Here is a 13226-nt window from a genome sequence, read left to right as displayed (position 1 = left end):
AGCACCAACCTGTTAGCCTGACATCTGTAGGCGGTGAAATGCTCTAATTTATAATGAATTCTGTAATAGCAGAATACTCATCAATGAATAATAGGATTGTGCAGAATCAGCAGAGATATACAAAAATGAAAACATTCTAGCTCATTTAGGATTTGACTGGAAAACCATATAATATGGAACCAATGGATGTAGTATGTTTGGATTTTCAGAAAATCTCCCAATGTAGAAGATTGGTCACTTGGGTTAAAACATATGAAATGGAGTGATAGAGTAACAGAAATTGAAAACTGATTAGCAGATTGAAAGAAAGGAGTGGAAACAAATGGATCTTTCTCCATTTCATAGGTTGTGAATTCTAGTGCTCAGTGTTTGGCCTCAGTTATTCAGAATCTATTTCAGTGTCTTGCCTGAGGGGATGAAAAGTCACATTTGCAAATTTAGTGAGATAAGCCTTCAAAGAGGAAATTGCAAAGAAGCATACGGACAAGGACATTGTAGGTGGAATATAACGTAAAAAATGTGATGCCACCCACTGTGGTGCATTTAACAGAAAATAATAGTATTTTTAAATGGTAGGAGATTTGAAAATCAAAGAAACTTATGTGTCTTTATACACAGTTTATTGAAAGCAGGTACAGAGAGAAGTTAGAAGGGCAAAGCAAATGTTAATTTTATTACAGGAGCTTCTGAGTATAGAAGTAAAGGTGTCTCGTTTCAATTAGATATCCTTTAATGAGATCTGACATAGAGAATTATATACAGTTTTCATCTCCTTACATAAATAGGTATCTGCCATGCTAAGAGTGCAATGAATATTCATCATACTGGTCCTTGGATGATATGATTGCTTTATGAGGGGAGTGGAATAGAGTAGACCTGTATTTTCTCGAGACTAGGATAATGACCATAAGACCATGACTGTAAAACCATAAAACATAGGAGCTGAATTAGGAAATACAGCTCACCCAGTCTGTTCCACCATTCCATTATAACTGATTTATTATCCCTCTCAACCCCATTCTCCTGTCTTCTCCCCATAACCTTTGACACTCTTACTAATCGAGAACTTATTAACCACTTTAAATATACCTAATGACTTGGCCTCCGCAGCCATTTGTGGCAATGAATTCCACAGATTTGCTATGCTGTGGCTCAAGAAACTCCCTCTCATCTCTAATACATGCATAGAAGTGGATAAATGGATGACCTGACCTTTTTTTGCATTATATTTTACCTACAAAGTCCTCACCCATACACTTACCTTGTCTATACCCTCATGAAGCCTCCACCCTACTCACAATTCCAAGTTTGTATCTTTGCCAAATTTGCATCTGTAACATCCTTCTTTTCTGAGATTATTTCCTCTGGTCCTAGACTCCCCCATTATCGGAAACATTCTCTCCATGTCCAATCTATCTATACCTTTTAAAACACGATAGGTTTCAATGCGATCCCTACACCCCTCCCCACTCCATACTTCTAAACTCCACTGAGTACAGTCCAAGAGCATCAAATGCTCCTCATATGTTAACCCTTTCATTCCTAGGATCATTTTCATGAACCTCCTCTGGACCCGCTCCAATCCAAGCACATACTTTTTGAGATAAGGGGCCCAAATTTGCTCTCAAAATACTCCAAATGTGGTCTGACCGATGCCTTAAAAAGTTTCAGAATTACATTTCTGCTTTTATATTCTAGTCCTCTCGAAATTAATGCCAACACTTTGTTAGTCTTCCTTACCACTGACTCAACTTGCAAATTAACCTTTAGGGAATATTGTCCACAAACTTAGTCTCAAAGCTATCAATTCCATCATCCAAATCATTGACATATAATGTCAAAAGATACAGTCCTAACACCGACCTTTGTGGAGCACCACTGGTCACCAGCAGCCAACCAGAAAGGCCCCTGCAATTCCCACTTTTCATTTCCTGCCAGTCAGCCAATCTTCTATCCATGCTGGCATCTTTCCTGAAACACCATGGGCTCTTATCTTGTTTTGCAGCCTCAAGTGTGACACCTTGTAAGAGGCCTGAAAATCCGAGTAAACAATGCCCACCAACTCTTCTTTGTCTATCCTGGCTGTTATTTCCTCAAAGAATTCCAACAGATTAGTCAGGCAAGATTTCCTCTTAAGGAAAGCATGCTGACTTCAACCTGTTTTATCATGAGCCTCCAAGTACGCCAAACTTCATCCTTAATAATAGACTCAACCATCTTCTCAACCACTGAAGTTGAGCTAACTGTCCAGCAATTTTCTGTCTTTTGCCTCCCTCCCTTCTTAAAGTGTGGTGTGGCATTTGCAATTTTCCAGTCCGCTGGAACCATTCCACAATTCAGTGATTCTTGAAAGATCATTACTAATCAATCTCTTCAGCCACCTCTTTCAGAACCCTGGGGTGTAACTATGTGGTTCAGGTGATTTATCTACCTTCAGACCTTCCAGTTTCCCTTGTCTTTAGTAAAAGCAACCACACTCACTTCTGCCCCCTGACACTCACAAATTTATGGCATACTGCTAATGGCTTCCACAGTCAAGACTAACTCAAAATACTTATTGAGTACGTCCGTCATCTCTTTGTCCCCCATTACTACTTCTCCAGTTCTATTTTCCAACAGTCCGATATCCACTCTTGCCTCTTTTCTAATCTTTATATTTGAAAACATCTTTTGGTATCCTCTTTTATAATATTGGTTGGCTTTCCTTCATATTTCATTTTTTCTCTCTTTATTGTTGTTATAGTTGCCTACTGTTGTTTTTTTAAAAGCTTCCCAATCCTCTGGTTTCCCACTAACTTTTACTATATTGTATGCCCTCTCTTTTGCTTTTATACTGCCTCTGACAGTGATCTGACTATAACCATATAACCATATAACAATTACATCATGGAAACAGGTCATCTCGGCCCTTCTAGTCCGTGCCAAATGCTTACTCTCACCTAGTCCCACTGACCCGCGCTCAGCCCATAACCCTCCATTCCTTTCCTGTCCATATACCTATCCAATTTTGCTTTAAATGACAATGCCGAACCTGCCTCTACCACTTCTACTGGAAGCTCATTCCACATAGCTACCACTCTCTGAGTAAAGAAATTCCCCCTCATGTTACCCTTAAACTTTTGCCCCTTAAGTCTCAACTCATGTCCTCTTGTTTGAATCTCCCCTGCTCTCAATGGAAAAAGCCTATCCACGTCAACTCTATCTATCCCCCTCATTATTTTAAATACCTCTATCAAGTCCCCCCTCAACCTTCTACACTCCAAAGAATAAAGACCTAATTTGTTCAATCTTTCCCTGTAACTTAGGTGCTGAAACCCAGGTAACATTCTAGTAAATCTTCTCTGTACTCTCTCTATTTTCTTGACATCTTTCCTATAATTCAGTGACCAGAACTGTACACAATACTCCAAATTCAGCCTTACCAATGCCTTGTACAATTTTAACATTACATCCCAACTCCTATACTCAATGCTCTGATTTATAAAGGCCAATATACCAAAAGCTATCTTCACCACCCTATCCACATGAGATTCCACCTTCAGGGAACTATGCACCATTATTCCTAAATCACTCTGTTCGACTGCATTCTTCAATGCCCTACCATTTACCATGTATGTCCTATTTGGATTATTCCTACCAAATTGTAGCACCCCACACTTATCAGCATTAAACTCAATCTGCCATCACTCAGCCACCCTTCTAACTGGCCTAAATCTCTCTGCAAGCTTTGAAAACCTACTTCATTATCCACAACACCACCTACCTTAGTATCATCTGCATACTTACTAATCCAATTTACCACCCCATCATCTAAATCATTAATGTATATGTCAAACAACATTGGACCCAGCACAGATCCCTGAGGCACACCACTAGTCACCGGTCTCCAACCTGACAAACAGTTATCCACCACTACTCTCTGGCATCTCCCATGCAGCCACTGTTGAATTCATTTTACTACTTCAATATTAATACCTAACGATTGAACCTTCCTAACTAACCTTCCATGTGGAACCTTGTCAAAGGCCTTACTCAAGTCCATATAAACAACATCCACTGCTTTACCCTCGTCAACTTTCCTCATAACCTCTTCAAAAAATTCAATAAGTTTTGTCAAACATGACCTTCCATGCACAAATCCATGTTGACTGCTCCTAATCAGACCCTGTCTATCCAGATAATTATATATACCATCTCTAAGAATACTTTCCATTAATTTACCCACCACTGACGTCAAACTGACAGTCCTATAATTGCTAGGTTTAGTCTTAGAACCCTTTTTAAACAATGGAACCACATGAGCAATATGCCAAACCTCCGGCACCATCCCCGTTTCTAATGACATTTAAAATATTTATGTCAGAGTCCCTGCTATTTCTACACTAACCTCCCTCAAGGTCCTAGGGAAATCCTGTCAGGACCCGGAGATTTATCCACTTTTATATTCCTTAAAAGCGCCAGTACTTCCTCCTCTTTAATCATCATAGTTTCCATAACTTCTCTACTTGTTTCCCTTACCTTATACAGTTCAATATCCTTCTCCTTAGTGAATACCGAAGAAAAGAAATTGTTCAAAATCGCCCCCATCTCTTTTGGCTCCACACATAGCTGTCCACTCTGATTCTCTAAGGGACCAATTTTATCCCTCACTATCCTTTTGCTATTAATATAACTGTAGAAACCCTTTGGATTTATTTTCACCTTACTTGCCAAAGCAACCTCGTATCTTCTTTTAGCTTTTCTAATTTCTTTCATAAGATTCTTCTTACATTCTTTATATTCCTCGAGCACCTCATTTACTCCATGCTGCCTATATTTATTGTAGATATCTCTCTTTTTCCTAACCAAGTTTCCAATATCCCTTGAAAACCATGGCTCTCTCAAACCTTTAACCTTTCCTTTCAACCTAACAGGAACATAAAGATTCTGTACCCTCAAAATTTCACTTTTAAATGACCGCCATTTCTCTATTACATCCTTCCCATAAAACAAATTGTCCCAATTCACTCCTTCTAAATCCTTTTTCATCACCTCAAAGTTAGCCTTTCTCCAGTCAAAAATCTCAACAATGAGTCCAGTCCTATCCTTTTCCATAATTATATTGAAACTAATGGCATTGTGATCACTGGATCTGAAGTGCTCCCCAACACATACCTCTGTATTTCATTCCCTAACAGAAGATCCAACACTGCCCCTTCTCTAGTTGGTACCTCTATGTATTGCTGCAAAAAACTATCCTGCACACATTTTACAAACTCCAAACCATCCATTCCTTTTACAGTATGGGCTTCCCAGTCTATGTGAGAAAATTAAAATTTCCCACAATCACAACCCTCTGCTTACTACAAATATCTGCTATCTCCTTGAAAATTTGCTCCTCCAATTCTCGCTCCCCATTAGGTGGTCTATAATACACCCCTATAAGTGTTACTACACCTTTCTTATTCCTCAATTCCACCCAAATAGTCTCCCTAGATGAGCCCTCTAATCTATCCTGCCAGAGCACTGCTGTAATATTTTCTCTGACAAGCAATGCAACACCTCCCCCTCTTGTCCCTCCAATTCTATCACACCTGAAGCAATGAAATCCAGGAATATTTAGTTGCCAATCACACCCCTCCTGCCACTAAGTTTCACTAATAGCTACAACATCATATTTCCAGGTATCAATCCATGCTCTAAACTCATCCACCTTTCTTACAATGCTCCTAGCATTAAAATAAATGCATTTAAGAAATTCTCCATCTCTTCCTCTCTGTTTATCTCTAACAGTACAAAGAACTTTACTGTCTTCTTTTTCTTCCTTCTCCCATACATCTGTTCCTACACGTTGGTTCCCCTCCCCCCTCATATCTAGTTTAAATCCACTGAAGCCTCTCTAGCAAACCTACCTGCAAGAATATTTGTCCCCCTCCAGTTCAGATGTAAACCGTCCTGCCAGAACAGGTCCCACCTTCCCTGGAAAACTGCCCAATTATCTATAAATCTGAAGCCCTCCCACCTGCACCATGTCTTCAGCCACGTGTTGATCTGCACTATCTTACTATTTCTAAACCCACCTGCACGTGGCACTGGTAGCAATCCTGAGATTGCTATCCTGGAGGTCCTGCCCTTTAACTTGGCACCTAGCTCCCTAAACTCACCTTTCAGGACCTCCTCACTCTTCCTACCCATGTCATTGGTCCTTACATGGACCACGACATCCCTCTGCTCACCCTCCCTCTTGAGAATACTGAGAACTCGATCCAAGGTATCGGGGACCCTGGCACCAGGGAGGCAACAGACCATCCGGGATTCTCAATCTCTTCCACAGAACCTCCTATCTGTCCCCCTAACTATCGAATCCCCTATCACTACTGCTGCTCTCTTTTCCCTCCTTCCTTTCTGAGCTGAGGGTCCAGTCTCGGTGCCAGAGATGCAACCACTGCAACTTGTCCCTGGTAGGTCGTCCCCATTAGCAGTATCCAAAATGGTATACTTATACTATACTATAAAGTGCAAAATTCTTATGGGGCTCAGTAGACTGGGTGTAGGGAATACATTTCCCCCAGCTGAAGTATCTAGAATTAGGGGGCTAAAATCTTAGAGAAGGGGGAAGGCCACTACAAAATGAAGTGAGAAGAAAATTCTTCACTTTTAAGGTGAGCCTTTGGAACTCTCTACCCCAAAGTCATATGGGGTCTTGGCTGTTGAGATCATACAAAATTGTGATAGATACAGTAGGTTTCTGGATATTAAGGAGGTGAAACAGTAAGCTAGTACAGAAATATTGATCTCTCAAAGATCAGCCGTAATCTTGAGGAATGAAAAGTAGAGATCACCAGATGGCTAATTCTTTTTCCTTATATTTTATGTTAATGGAAATAAAATAGAAATAATTAAAACTAACTGAACTTAATCTTATTTACCTTTACCCAACTCATCCTATTCCAAAACAAGGAAGTCATGGCTTCCTCACCATCTAAATAGATTGGATTGAGGATGCTGAATTACTAAAATAATACCGGAAATTCTTAGCACAACTGAGCTTTATCATCGGACTCAAAGTGAAGAGAAGCCTTCTGCAGTTTCTGCAGGCCCCTAGTTGACACTAATACAGTGTAGAGACAAGCCTTACAAACTTGAGAGTAACTGAACACTGGTGGTTCCTTCCAGAATCTCTGGCCATGGTTACCTGATGTGGCCAAGTGTCAGGACAGACAAGGTAGAGATTTGCCCTGCACCCAGCCATGTGTCACTACAGCTAGGAATGATTAACCTCTCCCTTGGATGCCAGAATTGGATAGATCTTCTATTCTTAGTTATTTCCATCTTATTTCTTTAGTCAGCATCTTTAGGTAAACTAGATTAACTTGATTTATTTGTGAACAAGTTTTCTCTGTATAAGGGTTACAGATTACGTGAATGCTTAAATCAGAGTGGAAATTTATCTCTTGACTGTTACTAGTTTCTTGAATGGGTCATGATTGATTCCAAGAAGTCCCAAGGGAATAAAAAGAAAACAAACCTGGCACTTATAAAGGATCTTTCAGCACCTCAAGGTATTCCATCTAATGAAGTCGTTTTGAAATGTGGTCACGGTGATACCAAGGAGACGTAGAGCCATTTTGAACACAGCAACTCCAACAAGCAGCAGTTTGATGACTGCACTGGTGATGCTGATACAAGGATAAAATTGGCCAAGACATCAGCTCTGTTTCCTCTGGTCTTCTATGAAGTATCACCAGGGGTTGTTTTTCCATTCCATCTTCCTTGCCCTTTACAAACATTCAACAGCACTCTAAAAACTAGAACTTCAAAATATTAAAGCAGTTAAGCTACAATGAAGCAGCTACAACTAATGAAATGTATTTACAGAATAAAACTAAATTACCTTGCACTTGCTGCTCTGCCCGGGAGTTTAACAGCAGGGTTATTCATCCTGGGAATGCTGATCAGGCAAGTAGAAGTTTGAGATTTCTGCTTTTGATCAGAAGTACCAAAAATCCATCCGGTTACGTGGATAAGAGCTTACACTCCCAAGACTCTCGCAGCCTTTAACAAAAACATCTGAGTGAGATGTTCAGCTGTGAAGCACTCCACACTGTCCTTGGCTATGCTAGTTTGTTCTGAGGTCCCTAAAATTGGATTTGGAAGCATAAAAGTAAGCATATTTTGAACATTGCAAACATATACAGTAGAATAAATGGAAGAGCAATCAGAGGCATCTAAAAAACAGAGTTAAAATGTTCATAAGCTCCAAAATGAAAAGGGCTCTCATTTCCAAAGATTTACAGTAGTTTAATTTTCTCAATTCAATCTACCTTTCTTACATTTTCATATAATCTTCTAAATAATTATCTTAGTTCTCACATTCCATCCACTCCAGGAATACAGTTAACTGTTTAACTTTTAGGTGTTAAGTGTTAGAGAAGAATGCCAGCATCAGCACTTTAAAAAGGCTAAAGTGGCAAATTATAAACTAGGACAGAAAATACAAAATCGCTTTTGCCTCAAGCAGAACATTTAACTGTGCTGATGAAATCTAAAATTGTTCAAGAGTAAATTATCTGCCCCTGACACTTGGCCAGTGCAAAGCAAATTTACTGAGAATAAAACTTTGCAGATGCTGGAAATCTGGAATTAAAACAGAAAATGCTGGAAATAGTTGCAGTGGCTGATTTGCATTTTTTCTACTCCAGTGAAATGCAATAGGTATTCACAATGCAAGTTTCTTTGTGTTGGACAACTGAATGCTGATGGGCTGACAGATTTGCAGAGCATTGCAATTAGTCCACAGGAGTGGCTCTGACTTTGCTGCCAGCCACTTTCACCCCACACTTACCTATTTGATTAGTGGCCTCCTCACTGTTACGAGGCACAAAGCAAGCTTAAGAAGTAATACCTTGTATTCCATCTGGTCACATTCCAGTCTTTTAAACTCTGCTCACTAAGTGAATTCTCCAATTTTAGGTATTTCTCTCTTTCTTTCTGCTTATATAAGAACTCGCCTTTTATGTCTGTCATAATTTTGGCTCAGTTTTTCCTAATCTATTCATAAAGTCTGACCTTCTGAGCATGTCCTACAACCTTGTCACGATCAACACATTACACAAACTGTATGCCGGTAACCATCCCCATAAATCCACATGGACTCATCCGATCACAGGTATTTCCTTTGATATATCTATTCATCTCTTTCTCCATCTTCTCTCCTGAAAACTAACTCATCTTTCTCATTTTTCCAGTTCCGATGAAGGGTTCCAGACCTGAAATATGAAATCAGTCTTTCTCCTGACCTGCTGAATTTTTCCAACACTTTGCAACATTTTCAAGCCAATTAGCTTTCATTTAAAGTGTGTCAGTTGTCCTCAGAGGAAGTTTTGCTAATGCTGTAGACTAGCTTGACAGAGGGATGGCAGAAAACCTGAACCAGAGGTGGTAAAAAAAACAAGGTGAAAAGTTTCAATTTAATAAATGGTTGGAAAATTGACAGAAGTGCTATTGGTATAGACCCAAATGCAAGGGATTTAAGAGAAGAAGATGGGTAACCTGAAGGCAGATATATATGAGCAAACATAACATTTTAACTTGTACTAAACAAGACTGCTTTATATCCCTGGTCAAGATTCGGAGGAGGTCTGGTTTGAAGAGGAGATGGCAATATAGGTTAAAGATACAATTATCTTTAATAGAATGGATAACAATAATACAGGGATCATCAGGAGAGGCTGAAAGTGTTGAATTAAAGAGCAAGAAAGTAATCAGACTGTTGGAGTGTACTTTAGACCTCCACGAGAAGTGGAAGAGAAATTTCCAACATAAAAAAAACTACTGCAGCTGTAATAATGAAAGATTTCAATTTTCCCATTGTTAACTTGTAACTTGGATACAGTCAGTGTTACAAAAATCAAAAGGCTCAGAATTCCTAAACTGCTTTTAGAAGAACTTTTACTGTAAGGTGTGAAACTGAGCCAAGTGTTGGAATGTCATCAAGAGGGCATGGTTGTGATCCTACTTCCGCTAGAGCTGCAATAATGATCAAATATAACATAAATATATGTATTTGAATAAGTCAGGATATGTTACTTTGGGAATGGATCACATTTACTCAGTTATTTGAAGATAATGCATTTTTCAAGGCATTTGGATACAGTCAAGACACAAATTTATAGAATTCACAGTAAGCATATGCCCAAAAGGAAAAGATTTGTCACTGCCAAATCTAGAGCCCCCAAAAGACAAGGTACACAGAGAGTGAGAGAAGAAAGTACAAGGAACCTGTGTCAGGTAGTGAGAGTTAAATATTGCTGAAAGCCTCCGAATGTGTGGAAAGAGTTGGTGAGAAATTAAAAAGAAATAATGAAAGAGAAAGCAAGGAATAAAATACAGCTGGCAAATAACATAAAATAAAATTTTATAAATACATAAAGGCATAAAAGAATAATTGAAACAATACCGTGGACCCAAGGACAAATCAATGTAGGGTGGAAGAATAAGTATTTTGTGCTTGCCTTCATAGAGAGGGGTGCAGATGATATGTTTAAGATGAAGAAGTGGGAAATATTGGATGGGATAAACAGAGTGAAAGACGATGTTTAACGTTTGAAAGTGGGAAAACAAATGAAACATTTTCCAGTCAGTTAATGGAAGGGAGCCCTGGAGTAAATTGCAGAGGTCCTTTCCTTAACCCTGGGACAGCTGTGCTGCCAGTGAAAGGACGACAAATGTAGTCACAATATTCAAGCAACACACACAAGATGCTGGTGCAACGCAGCAGGCCAGGCAGCATCTATAGGAACAATATTCAAAATGGGAGTAAGGGACAAAACAAGTCATTGCAGATCAATTAGTTTACGCTCATTTGTGGACACACCAGTGGAATCACTTGTGAAAGATTGCGTAAACCTTAACAAGGCACCAGTTAAGTAAGGACAGCAAGGCTGGATTTATTAATGGAAAGATATGACTGACTAACCATCATATTTTTTTCAGAAGACCTGTCATTTGATTTAAACAATGCTTTTCATGGCAGCTGATCACCAATGAAAAGCCTATGGGGTTCAAGGGTGAATGACAAACTAGATTGTCTGTGACACAATGTAGCTATCTATCTTTCATTTCTATTTTCTCACATTGTACAGATATTTTCATATAAAGGATGTCTTATCAACTTCCCATTCATGTAGGAAACTAAAAAGAAGCAGTCCTAGTGTTAAGGGAGCAGAGTTTACAGTGTGTGCTTGGCTGTCCTGGACTTCCTGGAAGTCATGAGTGAAAGCAATAGAAGAACAAAAAGTCAGCAAGGGATAGAAGAAATGACAGGGAAAAGTACCACTGAGAAGGGATACATTCCAGCTTTATACATGCCTGCTTCTGTGAAACATGGTGTTCATTGTAGAAAGATAGGTATAAAAATTTGGAAAATGACAATTTTCATGAATATTTTATTGCTTTGAAGGTATAACCAGATTCTGAATATTTGTACTTCCAATATCTATTGTGGAGTTGTGGCCTGTAAGATAAATCTGAGTGTATTTTATAGTGTGTTACCTTAGATCTTGGATGATAATCAATGTCTCTATCAAGAGTAGTAAGTGCAGCACTAACAACAGTGGCACCAATACCTGCAGGAGCAGGAAGAGCACAACTGGTCCTTACCTGCCTACCCTTCCTCGGTGGGAAGCAGAACTGCAAGGAGGTACAGATTACAGAAGGCTGTACTGGGTCTGTGGAGGATAAGTACCCATAATGCATTTGGATTCTTGTGTCTGAGGGGCCACAATGTGGCAGCTATCTGTAGCCCATCGCGGTAAGACCTGTTTCCATGCTTTATCAGTGAGTGTCAAACTCAAGTTCTAGATTCTCCTGGTGATGCTTGCGGGTAATGGAAGTCAGCAGCTGTCAAATGTTGACAGAAGAGCTTGTTTGTCACAGCCAGCACTTCCCCTGCACTAATGCCATTCCCACTGAATGTGCACTCAGATTTGTATTCTTGGCTGGCTTCTCACAAGTAGAGAATCATCAATGGCAGTTACGGAGTCCTCAGATAACAGGAGTATTAATTAACTATTTTGGCCTTTGTACAATGAATGTGTACCAGATATGCAACCATGATCTGTCTCATATAGGTGCATGCATGATTTCTTGATACTACCAGGATACATTAATTCCTTTGCAGTCCACCTATCTCTCAAAACAGAATTACCAGCTGAAAATTTGCTTAAAGGGTGTGTTAGTCCTCCAGTAAGGGGCAAGAACAACAAATGATCTCATTGAATATGTTCAGCAACAATAATTATCTGATTTTCATAGTGCTTTTAATAAAGGGAAACATCCAGACTACTTCACAAAAGTATAACCAGAGAAAACTTCTCTACATCTAGCTCAAACATCTTTGTGCTTGTAAACTCAATTTCCAATAATATTTTTGTAGTGTATTTAATACTTCAGTAATATTTGAGTAAATATATTGTTTGATTAAGCGCTCTTTGTTCACATAATCCGTTATCACCTATATGTAACAAGTAGGTAAATGGCATACATCATTGCACCAGCACTATGTGAACACCTCACATCCCCTGCAGCAGAGTCAACTGAAAACAAATTAAGAAAGGTTCTGAATGATGCCACAACAGTGTTCAGGATGCCTTTGGAAGTCATGCAATTAATGTAGTGTTAAAACAAAATGCTGTGGCGACCCACTTTCTGCGCAGGCGAACCGGCTCACAAATAGCCAGCGCGCGGGGAGAGACTTTGGTAATGCACCTCTGATGTCATTTCCGCCCGGAGAGGGCGGGTGCTAGGGATTAAATGCCAGTGCCGCGAAGTTTGAATAAACTAGTCTTGAAACGACTTACTGACTGTGTGTCATTATTTCAGCGCTGTGTGTAGCACATCGCTACATTGGTGACCCCGACGGTCCAAACGGGATTTGGACCAAAGATGACCGACTCTTCATCTGTTCACACAGTTTCGCTAAAACTGCCGACTTTCTGGATGCTGCGACCACGCGTGTGGTTTAGCCAAGCAGAAGCCCAGTTCCAGATTCAGCAGATATCCTCTGATTCCACGCGTTACTACCACGTGGTGAGCGCCCTTGACCAGGAGACTGCCGCCCAGGTTGCGGATTTCATACAGTCGCCCCCGGAAGCAGGCAAATATGAAGCATTCAAGGTGCTGCTCATTGGGACCTTTGGCCTCTCACGGCGTGAGCGGGGTGCCCGGCTGCTTCACCTGAACAGTTT

General features: G+C 39.9%; 1 protein-coding gene and 1 long non-coding RNA gene across 8 annotated transcripts in view; one reads left to right on the top strand and one right to left on the bottom strand.

Moving 5' to 3' along the window:
• Positions 1-13226, top strand: part of hnf4a (hepatocyte nuclear factor 4, alpha) — a 175630-nt gene that overhangs the window by 39431 nt on the left and 122973 nt on the right. The window lies entirely within an intron of this gene.
• The window catches only part of LOC140736039 (uncharacterized), a 58874-nt gene that overhangs the window by 4255 nt on the left and 41393 nt on the right, over positions 1-13226 (bottom strand). For all 4 annotated transcript variants that reach the window (XR_012100872.1, XR_012100871.1, XR_012100873.1 and 1 more), the window contains 2 exons: positions 7874-8117; positions 7508-7793 (listed from right to left, as the gene is read on the bottom strand). This is a non-coding gene — a long non-coding RNA (uncharacterized lncRNA). The remainder of the gene's footprint in view (positions 1-7507; positions 7794-7873; positions 8118-13226) is intronic.

Source organism: Hemitrygon akajei, chromosome 11 (genome assembly GCF_048418815.1).
Source record: "Hemitrygon akajei chromosome 11, sHemAka1.3, whole genome shotgun sequence".
Classification (NCBI taxonomy): Eukaryota; Metazoa; Chordata; class Chondrichthyes; order Myliobatiformes; family Dasyatidae; genus Hemitrygon; species Hemitrygon akajei.
Note: the sequence above shows the minus strand (reverse complement) of the source record. Positions and strands in the feature narration are given on the sequence as shown.